We start from the raw sequence: 12,498 nt of genomic DNA on the forward strand, positions 1-12,498 counted from the left end.
GGGGGGGGGTGGGGGGGGGGGGGGGTGGGGGGGGGGGGGGGTGGGGGGGGGGGGGGGTGGGGGGGGGGGGGGGTGGGGGGGGGGGGGGGTGGGGGGGGGGGGGGGTGGGGGGGGGGGGGGGTGGGGGGGGGGGGGGGTGGGGGGGGGGGGGGGTGGGGGGGGGGGGGGGTGGGGGGGGGGGGGGGTGGGGGGGGGGGGGGGTGGGGGGGGGGGGGGGTGGGGGGGGGGGGGGGTGGGGGGGGGGGGGGGTGGGGGGGGGGGGGGGTGGGGGGGGGGGGGGGTGGGGGGGGGGGGGGGTGGGGGGGGGGGGGGGTGGGGGGGGGGGGGGGTGGGGGGGGGGGGGGGTGGGGGGGGGGGGGGGTGGGGGGGGGGGGGGGTGGGGGGGGGGGGGGGTGGGGGGGGGGGGGGGTGGGGGGGGGGGGGGGTGGGGGGGGGGGGGGGTGGGGGGGGGGGGGGGTGGGGGGGGGGGGGGGTGGGGGGGGGGGGGGGTGGGGGGGGGGGGGGGTGGGGGGGGGGGGGGGTGGGGGGGGGGGGGGGTGGGGGGGGGGGGGGGTGGGGGGGGGGGGGGGTGGGGGGGGGGGGGGGTGGGGGGGGGGGGGGGTGGGGGGGGGGGGGGGTGGGGGGGGGGGGGGGTGGGGGGGGGGGGGGGTGGGGGGGGGGGGGGGTGGGGGGGGGGGGGGGTGGGGGGGGGGGGGGGTGGGGGGGGGGGGGGGTGGGGGGGGGGGGGGGTGGGGGGGGGGGGGGGTGGGGGGGGGGGGGGGTGGGGGGGGGGGGGGGTGGGGGGGGGGGGGGGTGGGGGGGGGGGGGGGTGGGGGGGGGGGGGGGTGGGGGGGGGGGGGGGTGGGGGGGGGGGGGGGTGGGGGGGGGGGGGGGTGGGGGGGGGGGGGGGTGGGGGGGGGGGGGGGTGGGGGGGGGGGGGGGTGGGGGGGGGGGGGGGTGGGGGGGGGGGGGGGTGGGGGGGGGGGGGGGTGGGGGGGGGGGGGGGTGGGGGGGGGGGGGGGTGGGGGGGGGGGGGGGTGGGGGGGGGGGGGGGTGGGGGGGGGGGGGGGTGGGGGGGGGGGGGGGTGGGGGGGGGGGGGGGTGGGGGGGGGGGGGGGTGGGGGGGGGGGGGGGTGGGGGGGGGGGGGGGTGGGGGGGGGGGGGGGTGGGGGGGGGGGGGGGTGGGGGGGGGGGGGGGTGGGGGGGGGGGGGGGTGGGGGGGGGGGGGGGTGGGGGGGGGGGGGGGTGGGGGGGGGGGGGGGTGGGGGGGGGGGGGGGTGGGGGGGGGGGGGGGTGGGGGGGGGGGGGGGTGGGGGGGGGGGGGGGTGGGGGGGGGGGGGGGTGGGGGGGGGGGGGGGTGGGGGGGGGGGGGGGTGGGGGGGGGGGGGGGTGGGGGGGGGGGGGGGTGGGGGGGGGGGGGGGTGGGGGGGGGGGGGGGTGGGGGGGGGGGGGGGTGGGGGGGGGGGGGGGTGGGGGGGGGGGGGGGTGGGGGGGGGGGGGGGTGGGGGGGGGGGGGGGTGGGGGGGGGGGGGGGTGGGGGGGGGGGGGGGTGGGGGGGGGGGGGGGTGGGGGGGGGGGGGGGTGGGGGGGGGGGGGGGTGGGGGGGGGGGGGGGTGGGGGGGGGGGGGGGTGGGGGGGGGGGGGGGTGGGGGGGGGGGGGGGTGGGGGGGGGGGGGGGTGGGGGGGGGGGGGGGTGGGGGGGGGGGGGGGTGGGGGGGGGGGGGGGTGGGGGGGGGGGGGGGTGGGGGGGGGGGGGGGTGGGGGGGGGGGGGGGTGGGGGGGGGGGGGGGTGGGGGGGGGGGGGGGTGGGGGGGGGGGGGGGTGGGGGGGGGGGGGGGTGGGGGGGGGGGGGGGTGGGGGGGGGGGGGGGTGGGGGGGGGGGGGGGTGGGGGGGGGGGGGGGTGGGGGGGGGGGGGGGTGGGGGGGGGGGGGGGTGGGGGGGGGGGGGGGTGGGGGGGGGGGGGGGTGGGGGGGGGGGGGGGTGGGGGGGGGGGGGGGTGGGGGGGGGGGGGGGTGGGGGGGGGGGGGGGTGGGGGGGGGGGGGGGTGGGGGGGGGGGGGGGTGGGGGGGGGGGGGGGTGGGGGGGGGGGGGGGTGGGGGGGGGGGGGGGTGGGGGGGGGGGGGGGTGGGGGGGGGGGGGGGTGGGGGGGGGGGGGGGTGGGGGGGGGGGGGGGTGGGGGGGGGGGGGGGTGGGGGGGGGGGGGGGTGGGGGGGGGGGGGGGTGGGGGGGGGGGGGGGTGGGGGGGGGGGGGGGTGGGGGGGGGGGGGGGTGGGGGGGGGGGGGGGTGGGGGGGGGGGGGGGTGGGGGGGGGGGGGGGTGGGGGGGGGGGGGGGTGGGGGGGGGGGGGGGTGGGGGGGGGGGGGGGTGGGGGGGGGGGGGGGTGGGGGGGGGGGGGGGTGGGGGGGGGGGGGGGTGGGGGGGGGGGGGGGTGGGGGGGGGGGGGGGTGGGGGGGGGGGGGGGTGGGGGGGGGGGGGGGTGGGGGGGGGGGGGGGTGGGGGGGGGGGGGGGTGGGGGGGGGGGGGGGTGGGGGGGGGGGGGGGTGGGGGGGGGGGGGGGTGGGGGGGGGGGGGGGTGGGGGGGGGGGGGGGTGGGGGGGGGGGGGGGTGGGGGGGGGGGGGGGTGGGGGGGGGGGGGGGTGGGGGGGGGGGGGGGTGGGGGGGGGGGGGGGTGGGGGGGGGGGGGGGTGGGGGGGGGGGGGGGTGGGGGGGGGGGGGGGTGGGGGGGGGGGGGGGTGGGGGGGGGGGGGGGTGGGGGGGGGGGGGGGTGGGGGGGGGGGGGGGTGGGGGGGGGGGGGGGTGGGGGGGGGGGGGGGTGGGGGGGGGGGGGGGTGGGGGGGGGGGGGGGTGGGGGGGGGGGGGGGTGGGGGGGGGGGGGGGTGGGGGGGGGGGGGGGTGGGGGGGGGGGGGGGTGGGGGGGGGGGGGGGTGGGGGGGGGGGGGGGTGGGGGGGGGGGGGGGTGGGGGGGGGGGGGGGTGGGGGGGGGGGGGGGTGGGGGGGGGGGGGGGTGGGGGGGGGGGGGGGTGGGGGGGGGGGGGGGTGGGGGGGGGGGGGGGTGGGGGGGGGGGGGGGTGGGGGGGGGGGGGGGTGGGGGGGGGGGGGGGTGGGGGGGGGGGGGGGTGGGGGGGGGGGGGGGTGGGGGGGGGGGGGGGTGGGGGGGGGGGGGGGTGGGGGGGGGGGGGGGTGGGGGGGGGGGGGGGTGGGGGGGGGGGGGGGTGGGGGGGGGGGGGGGTGGGGGGGGGGGGGGGTGGGGGGGGGGGGGGGTGGGGGGGGGGGGGGGTGGGGGGGGGGGGGGGTGGGGGGGGGGGGGGGTGGGGGGGGGGGGGGGTGGGGGGGGGGGGGGGTGGGGGGGGGGGGGGGTGGGGGGGGGGGGGGGTGGGGGGGGGGGGGGGTGGGGGGGGGGGGGGGTGGGGGGGGGGGGGGGTGGGGGGGGGGGGGGGGGGGGGGGGGGGGGGGTGGGGGGGGGGGGGGGTGGGGGGGGCGTGGGGTGGGGGGGGGGTGTGGGTGGTGGGGGGGGTGTGTGGGGGGGGGGGGTGTGGGGGGGGGGGGTGTTGGGGGAGGGAGGGGGTGGGGGGGGGGGGGGGTGGGGGGCGGGGGGGGCGGGGGGGGGGGAGGGACGGGGGCCAGATGCGGGGGGGGGGGGGGGGGGGGGGGGGGTGGGGGGGATTTTCAATGGATGCCCCCTGGTTCTAGTATTGTGAGAAAGAGAGAAGAATTTATCTCTGTCCACATTTTCTGTCCCATGCATAATTTGATAGACTTCAATCATATCCCCCCTCAGACGTCTCCTCTCCAAACTAAAGAGTCCCAAATGCTGCAGTCTCTCCTCATAGGGAAGGTGCTCCTTGACCATCTAAGCATCAACACATTGTTTGGTCTCGGAACCTTAAGCCAATAAACAGACTCTGAGGTATTGATCAGCAGCGTTTATTGATGAGGTATCGAAATACCATACTTGGCAAAGCCAGTTCTGACGAAACTGGCACTCACAGTCCCCTTAAGTCCCCACTGAAAACACCCCTCCCGGCGTCCCAAGAATTTTTGAGAAAACCAGTCTTTGGAACCGAGACGGCCCCCAGGTCAGCAGCAGACAGCAAGAGAGAGAGAGCCACCTGGCTTCCTGCCCTATGAGATAATGGATGTAATTCTTTTCTCATGGGACAGAGGAGCCAGGGGAAGCCTAGTTGTCTACAAAGCATGTGAAGCCGTAAAGATCAAGGAAAGACTGCACAGATGGCAGGGGTTACATATGGCAGGCTGGTTTCATATGTCTTTCGAGCACCGTTGATTTGTTGTTTTAGGGCAGTGATGGCGAACCTATGGCACGCGTGCCAGAGGTGGCACTCAGAGCCCTCTTTTTGGGCAAGTGCTCCATCATCCCAGTTTGGGCCCTCGGCAGTGGCGTAGTGCCAAGGGGACAAGGGGTGTGCAATGCAGGGGCGTGGTGAGAGCATTCTGGGGGCATGGCGGGGGTGTATCAGGGCATTCCAGGGGCGTTCCAGGTCAGGGCAGGGGCGGCACGCATGCCCCAGACACAACTTCCCCTTGCTCCGCCCCTGGCACTCGATCTCTAAAAGGTTCACCATCACTGTTTTAGGGGCAGTTACATGGAATGGGGAACACGTCTTAATCACATAGATAACATTCCCCTGACACAGACGAAATCAGTGTCTAATATCTAGAAAGGGACCACCCCAGCTGCCAATATTTGGCCACGCCCTGGCATGGGTAGGAGAAAGGGGGGATATACATCCAAACTCTTCTTCTTATATCTGTGCATTTCCTTTTTTTCTGCCTAAATGAACTATCCTTTATCTTTGTTGACATGCATTTTGTTACATCCAAGCTCCTGCTCCTGCTCCTGCTCCTGCTCCTGCTCCTGCTCCTGCTCCTGCTCCTCCTCCTCCTCCTCCTCCTTCTCCTTCTTCTTCTTCTTCTTCTTGCTGCCATTGTGGCTGGGAGGGGCAGGGATGTTTCCAGGGTAGGAAGGGAGAGGGTTTGGGATGTAGGGGAGCAGGGAAGAGGGGGCGGGGCAAGTGGGAAGCCCCTCCTCCCTCCATGAATGGGCATGAATCTCTCACAGAGTTGCCAATCTCCAGGCATGGCCAGGAGATCACCCAGAGTTACAGCTGAACTGACTACAGGGAGAAAAGGGCTGCTTTGGAGAATGGGCTCTATGGCGTTATCTTCCATTGAGGTCCTTCCGCTCAGGCTCCACCCCCGGCAGCCAAGAAAGCCAATGCAATTCTGGGATGCATCACTACCAAGAGCACAGTGTCCAGATCGAGGGATGTGATTGTACCTCTCTACTCTGCATTGATCAGACCTCACCTAGAGTACAGTTCTGGGCACTGCAATTTAAGAAGGATTTTGACAAGCTGTAACGGGCCTAGAGGAGGGCAACCAAAATGGTCAAAGGTCTGAAATCCACACCCTACAACAGTGGTGGCGAACCTATGGCACGGGTGCCAGAGGTGGCACCCAGAGCCCTCTCTGTGGGCACACGTGCACAGAGTTTGTGATGTGGGGGGTGGGGGGGCGGAAAACCCCACTGATTTTCATGGGAAGAACTAAAGCATGATCCTTTACCTGGGAGTAAGCTCAGTTGCTGGCAATGGGGCTTGTTTCTGAGTAAACCCTCCTAGGGTCATGATTCATCTGTTTGAAGCATTGCATGGTTGCTTCACCAAGTTTACTCCCGAGTAACGCACGCAACCGTTTTTTCCAAACCAAAACCTCAGTATTCAGTAAATTGCCGTGTTGGACTTTGCGGTAAATAAATGGGTTTTGGGTTGCCATTTGGGCACCCGGTCTTGAAAAGGTTCACCACCACTGCCCTACAAGGAGATACTTAAGGAGCTGGGGATGTTTGGAGAAGAGAAGGTTAAGGGGGGACATGATAGCCATATTTCAATATTTGAAGGGATGTCATGTTGAAGCGGGAGCAAGCTTGTTTTCTGCTGCCTCAGAGACTAGGACAGTGGTGGCGAACCTATGGCACGGATGCCAGAGGTGGCACTCAGAGCCCTTTTTGTGGGCACGCATAGAGTGCCCCCCTCACATCGATTATTAGCATTAAACCTAAGACCTAGTTTTGGGGAAGCAGTGTAGGTAACCCTGTTAAGCGCTGTTAAAACCCACTGATTTTCATGCAAAGAGCTAAAGTGTGGTCCTTTACCTGGGAGTAAGCTTGATTGCTGGCAATGGGACTTGCTTCTGAGTAAACCCTCCTAGGTCATGATTCACCCATTGGAAGAGTTGCACGGTTGCTCCAAAGCAAAGCCACCAACTACCACCAAGCTTACTCCTGAGTAACGCACGCCTCGGAGCCAACCATTTTTTCTAAACTAAAACCTCAGTATTCAGGTTGAATTGCCGTGTTGGCACTTTGCTATAAATAAGTGGGTCTTGGGTTGCAATTTGGGCACTCGGTCTTGAAAAAGTTCGCCATGGCTGGACTAGGACATGGAGTAATAGATTCAAGGTGCAGGAAAAGAGATTCCACATAAACATTAGAAGAACTTCCTGACGGTCAGGGCTGTCCGACAGTGGAATTCACTACCTCAGAGTCTGGTGGAGTCTCCTTCTTTGGAGGTTTTTAAACAGAGGCTGGAAGAACATATGTCGGGAGTGCTTTGATTGTGTGTTCCTGCATTGCAGGGGGTTGGACTGGATGGCCCTTGGGGGTCTCTTCCAACACTTTGCTTCTACGATTCTAAATGCCCAAGCTCCTGACAGCCAAGAATTCCGGATGGTGAAATCCCAAGGAGATGGCGATGAAGGATCTCTTCAGCCTGGGTGGGGGGGAAAAGGAAGTGAGATTCAATGTGAGTAAATTAATGCAATGGAGACAAAGGGGCCTCATTTCACATTTACACTGACACGATCCAGATAGACTCTGGCTATGCGGCATTGAGGGGGTCTTTGGGTGGGCTTGGGAGTAACACAACTACATGTGCAGCTGGAGTCAAGTCAAGAATCAAAATTCTATTGAATCTATTGACTCAGCCCATTTCAGAGAAAAAATCGGCAATCTTAAACTCAGCCCCAACGACAAACTGATCAGCTTCGATGTGGTTTCCCTATTCACCAAGGTCCCCATAGCAGACACCATCGCACTCATTAACTGGATTTTCCCAAAAGACATTACAGCCCTGTTCCAACATGGCCTCATTAGGAGCAGCAGTGGCGTAGGAGGTTAAGAGCCCGTGTATCTAATCTGGAGGAACCGGGTTTGATTCCCAGCTCTGCCGCCTGAGCTGTGGAGGCTTCTCTGGGGCATTCAGATTAGCCTGAGCACTCCCACACACGCCAGCTGGGTGACCTTGGGCTAGTCACAGCTTCTCGGAGCTCTCTCAGCCCCACCCACCTCACAGGGTGTTTGTTGTGAGAAGGGAAGTGCAAGGAGATTGTAAGCCCCTTTGAGTCTCCTGCAGGAGAGAAAGGGGGGATATAAATCCAAACTCTTCTTCTTCTTCATTAGAATAGAATAGAATAGAATAACTTTAATGTCATTGTGCACACACATTGTGCCTTGTGTCCACACAACGAAAATACAAAACAGCGAAAATACAAAAATACAAAACATCCCCCGATGAACATCTCTGCAATCCGCACTAGGCACTTACAAGCTACTTCCAGCGGGATAATGAATTTTATGAACAGAGAGATGCTCTTAGCCCCGTAATAGCAAATTTTTACATGGAACACTTTGAGAAACAAGCCCTGGAAACAGCACCAAAAAAGCCCACTATATCAGTTCCATTTTGTGGATGACACGTTCACCATTTGGAGCCACGGAGAAGAAGAACTAAACAAGTTTCTGGACCGCATTAACAAGATCCACCCAAACATCCAATTTACTATGGAAAAAGAAAATGAAGGAAAACTGCCATGTCTAGATGTGTTAGTCATCCGCAAACCGAACCAACAATTGGGCCACACAGTATACAGAAAACCCCCACATACTGATAGATACCTACACAAAACCCCAATCATCACCCAGGTCAGAAAAGGAGCACCATAAAAACTCCGGTATTTATCACGCAAAAAGAATCTGTGAACATCACCTCTTTCACTGAATCACCTAAACTGAGCTCTACAGGCTAACGGTTGCTGTACTACAGACATCAGGAGAGCTGCAAGACCAAGAACAAACCGCAGGAAAGAAAACAGTCAACTTCCAAGACATGTGAATGTGAACAGGGGGACGTGATGGCCTCGGATTCCTACCCCCGCACGGTCCTGGCGTGACAGAGAAGTCATCCACAGCTGCATCACTGAGAAAATCTTCCCCTCGCATGCCTTCCACGATCACCTGCGGGGAAAGGAAATCTCCAGGGTTAGTGTATTGAGAGGGAGGGAGGGAGAGCCACATCTCCCCAAGGGGGTCTGCCCAGTGGTGGGATCCAAAAATTTCAGTAACAGGTTCCCATGGTGGTGGGATTCAAGCCATGGCGTGTGTGCTTGTGGGGCTGGGGCGAGAGCTTGATGTGGGCGTGTCTTGGAGCATTCCAGGAAGTGAGGCATTCCTGGGGCGGGGGCGCTGTAGCAGGGACGCAGCCGCTCGCGTGGGATCCTTGGGAGGGAAAGCGAGCATATGCCTTGAGGCGCAGGCTGCCACGCACGCCGGTGCACCTCCTGCTAGACTGCTTCCAGTTCTGCGCGCTACTGCAGAGAGGAGGGGGCGTAACTAAGGCAAAAATCACGTGGCAAAATCATCCATTAGTCACCCCCTCTCGGCACACACAAATAATTAGCAACCTACTCTCGGGAACCTGTGAGAACCTGCTGGATCCCACCTCTGTGTCTGCCCCAACCAGGTGTGTGTGTGTGTGTGGGGGGCTTTAGCCTAGGGGGAAAATTCCCAGCCGGGCAGGTCATTCTCCTGATGGTCCTTTGGGTGATGATGGCAAGGGACAATCCCGGTGCAAGTACCACAAGAGATGGTGGGCTGGGCCCCTGCCGGTAGGAGAGAGAGAGCAGGGGACAGAGGGGGCTGCGCTGTCGAGGAGTGGGGGGCTGAAGGGGGATCCTTTCCATTTCCTCCTCCAAGGGCTGCAGGCCAGTGCCTTAAAGGGCTAGGGGTGCACAAGGCTGAGGCGGATGAGCCCCCGTTGCTTGCTCCTGAAAATAAACATCCTGACATTGCTTCCGCTACTACCTGCAGTCGCCCTGTGTTGGGCACGGTGACCTTCGCGGGCAGCCAGCGGTCCCCCTTCCTGCCTGTGGCGATCCAGAGGAGTTTGCGCTCTTTGCCTTCTGGGGCCACGTAGACTCTCAGCGACATGAGTGTGGCCGCCCCGTACAAGTGGTACCAGAAGCCGAAGCAGAACGGGCCACGAGGCGTGCAGGCAGGGCTGACCAGGTGGGCAACCTCCCCTTCTAGGGCTTCGCGTCCGTTGATGTAGATGTAATGATCCTCTAAACAGAAAACAGAAAGGGAAGCTGCAGGAGAGGTGTGGACAGAGGGAACAACAACGGTTTCCGGTCAGCAGTTCGCAGCAGAAAAGCTGGACACCACACGAGGGACTCTTCTGCTAAACCAAAACAGGGTGCCCCCACCGCCACCCAAGGTTTGCTTTTTGGAAGGGAGGGGTTTGGGGAGTCATCGCCCTGAGGGTCAGCAAAGCCAACAGGTGCCTCCTGCCAAGGAAGACCCCTCCTGCACCTGAAGCCCCAGCTTTTTGTGGAAAGATATCACGAGGGGCACCGCTCGGCCTCCTCTGGCTGCGTGCCTAAGAACATAAGAACAAGCCAGCTGGATCAGACCAGAGTCCATCTAGTTCAGCTCTCTGCTACTCGCAGTGGCCCACCAGGTGCCTTTGGGAGCTCACGTGCAGGAGGTGAAAGCAATGGCCTGCTGCTGCTGCTGCTGCTCCTGAGCACCTGGACTGTTAAGGCGTCTGCAATCTGAGATCAAGGAGGATCAAGATTGGTAGCCATAGATTGACTTCTCCTCCATCAATCTGTCCAAGCCCCTTTTAAAGTTATCCAGGTGAGTGGCCATCACCACCTCCTGTGGCAGCAGATTCCAAACCCCAATTACACGTTGCGTGAAGAAGTGTTTCCTTTTATTAGTCCTAATTCTTCCCCCCAGCATTTTCAATGGATGCCCCCTGGTTCTAGTATTGTGAGAAAGAGAGAAAAATGTCTCTCTGTCCACATTTTCTACCCCATGCATAATTTGATAGACTTCAATCATATCCCCCTCAGAGGTCTCCTCCCCAAACTAAAGAGTCCCAAACGCTTCAGCCTCTCCTCATAGGGAAGGTGCTCCAGTCCCTCAATCATCCTTGTTGCCCTTCTCTGCACTTTTTCTATCTCTTCGATATCCTTTTTGAGATGTGGCGACCAGAACTGGACACAGCACTCCAAGTGCGGTCGCACCACGGCTTTATATAAGGGCGTGACAATCCTTGCAGTTTTATTATCAACTCCTTTCCTAACGATCCCCAGCATAGAGTTTGCCTTTTTCACAGCTGCCCGCCCACTTTCCTTCAATAGCCAAGGTCTAAAGAAGCCCCAGAGCAGCAGTGCCCAGACTGCCCTTACCTGCACCCGTGTGGGCAGAGGAGGGCCCCGTCAACCATGACGGGGTGGAGCCCTTGGTCAGTATCCAGTCAATGTCGTCTGTGGTTGACTGCGTCCAGGTGCAGAGGTCAGTGGTGAAAGAGCAGGAGAAATCGCACGGTGTCTGCGGCAGTTCTACCAATACTAAAGAGACGAGGTGGAGACAGGAGCGGGGTCAGGAGTTGGTCCAGCTTCAACAGACAATGTTGGCAGCCATATTTTAGAGCAGGGGTGGCCAACCTATGGTGCTCCAGATGTTCAGACTACAACTCCCATCATCCCCTGCCAGCACGGCCAATTGGCCATGAGCTTCTGGAGCACCATAGGTTGGCCACCCCTATTTTAGAGGGTTTGGGAACTAAGTCTCGTATGGGTCAAGACTGATTTCTCGTATGGGGCAAGATTGATTTAAAGTCCTCTGGTTTCATATATTTATATGCCCCACACTTCTCCCCTAAGTCGCTTCCAACATCATTTCCCCAGGGTCACCCCATGAACTTCCATTTGAACCAGGTTACCCTGATCTGACACTCTAACACAGGGGTGCCAACTCTGGCCCTCCAGGTATTGTTCATGGACTACGATTCCCACTAGCCCCTGCCCGCAAAAGGCATCATAGTCCATGACTTCTTCACGCAACGTGTGATTGGTGTTTGGAATATGCTGCCACAGGAGGTGGTGATGGCCACTCACCTGGATAGCTTTAAAAGGGGCTTGGACAGATTTATGGAGGAGAAGTTGATCTCTGGCTACCAATCTTGATCCTCCTTGATCTGAGGTTGCAAATGCCTTAGCAGACCAGGTGCTCGGGAGCAACAGCCGCAGAAGGCCATTGCTTTCACCTCCTGCACGTGAGCTCCCAAAGGCACCTGGTGGGCCACTGAGAGTAGCAGAGAGCTGGACTAGATGGACTCTGGTCTGATCCAGGTGGCTCGTTCTTATGTTCTTATGACTATCTGGAGGGTCAGAGTGGACACCCCTGCCCCAACCACTACACTACACACCCTGAGCTTGTGGGTTCATTTAACAAAGTGATTTATCTGTCTAGCAAAGTTCTCCAGTCAGGCCATTTCACTGATTGTTTGGGGTGACACAAAGAGGAGGGGGCTGAGGCCCCACGGAGAGCCAATGTGCTCCCAGCCATCAATGGTACAGGACAGACATTGAAGTCAACCAGACCGCTGGTCCATCAGGTATTGTCTACTCAGGCTGGCAGCTGCTCTCCAAGGGCTCTGGCGGAGGCCCTTCCCCTCACCAGCCACCGGCCCCTTTAAACTGGAAATGTGTGTGTGTGTGTGTGTGGGGGGGTGTTTTGAACTGAGGACCGTCTACATCATGCCAAGCAGGCGCTCAGCCCACGGAGCCACGCCCCCCCCTGCTCCAGGAGCGAACTCACAGCTGGGCACAAAAATGGAAAACCTCCTCTGTACCCACAACAGAAGAATAATTTGTGAAGATACTGAATTGGCCGAGGTGCCTAAATTTACTCCCTTGATCAGAGAAAAGCACCTGTCAGTAGCTGGGAACCCTTGATGGACTTCTTGCTTTAAACAGAAAAAAATGAACGGATGACTTGTAGATTGGAGGACGGGGAGAATAAGAAAACGCAGCCATTCGTTCATTAACCTTTAATAGGAATTTGGAGCTCTTTAGTTTGGCAAGGAGACGTCTGAGGGGGGATATGACTGAAGTCTATAAAATTATGCTTGGGGTAGAAACTGTTGACAGAGAGAAATTTTTCTCTCTTTCTCACAATACCAGAACCAGGGGGCATTCATTGAAAATGCTGGGGGGAAGAATTAGGACTAATAAAAGGAAACACTGCTTCACGCAACGTGTGATTGGTGTTTGGAATAGGCTGCCACAGGAGGTGGTGATGGCCACTAACCTGGATAGCTTTAAAAAGGGCTTGGACAGATTTATGGAGGAGAAGTCGATCTATGACTCCC

Source organism: Sphaerodactylus townsendi, linkage group LG08 (assembly GCF_021028975.2).
Source record: "Sphaerodactylus townsendi isolate TG3544 linkage group LG08, MPM_Stown_v2.3, whole genome shotgun sequence".
NCBI lineage: Eukaryota > Metazoa > Chordata > Lepidosauria > Squamata > Sphaerodactylidae > Sphaerodactylus > Sphaerodactylus townsendi.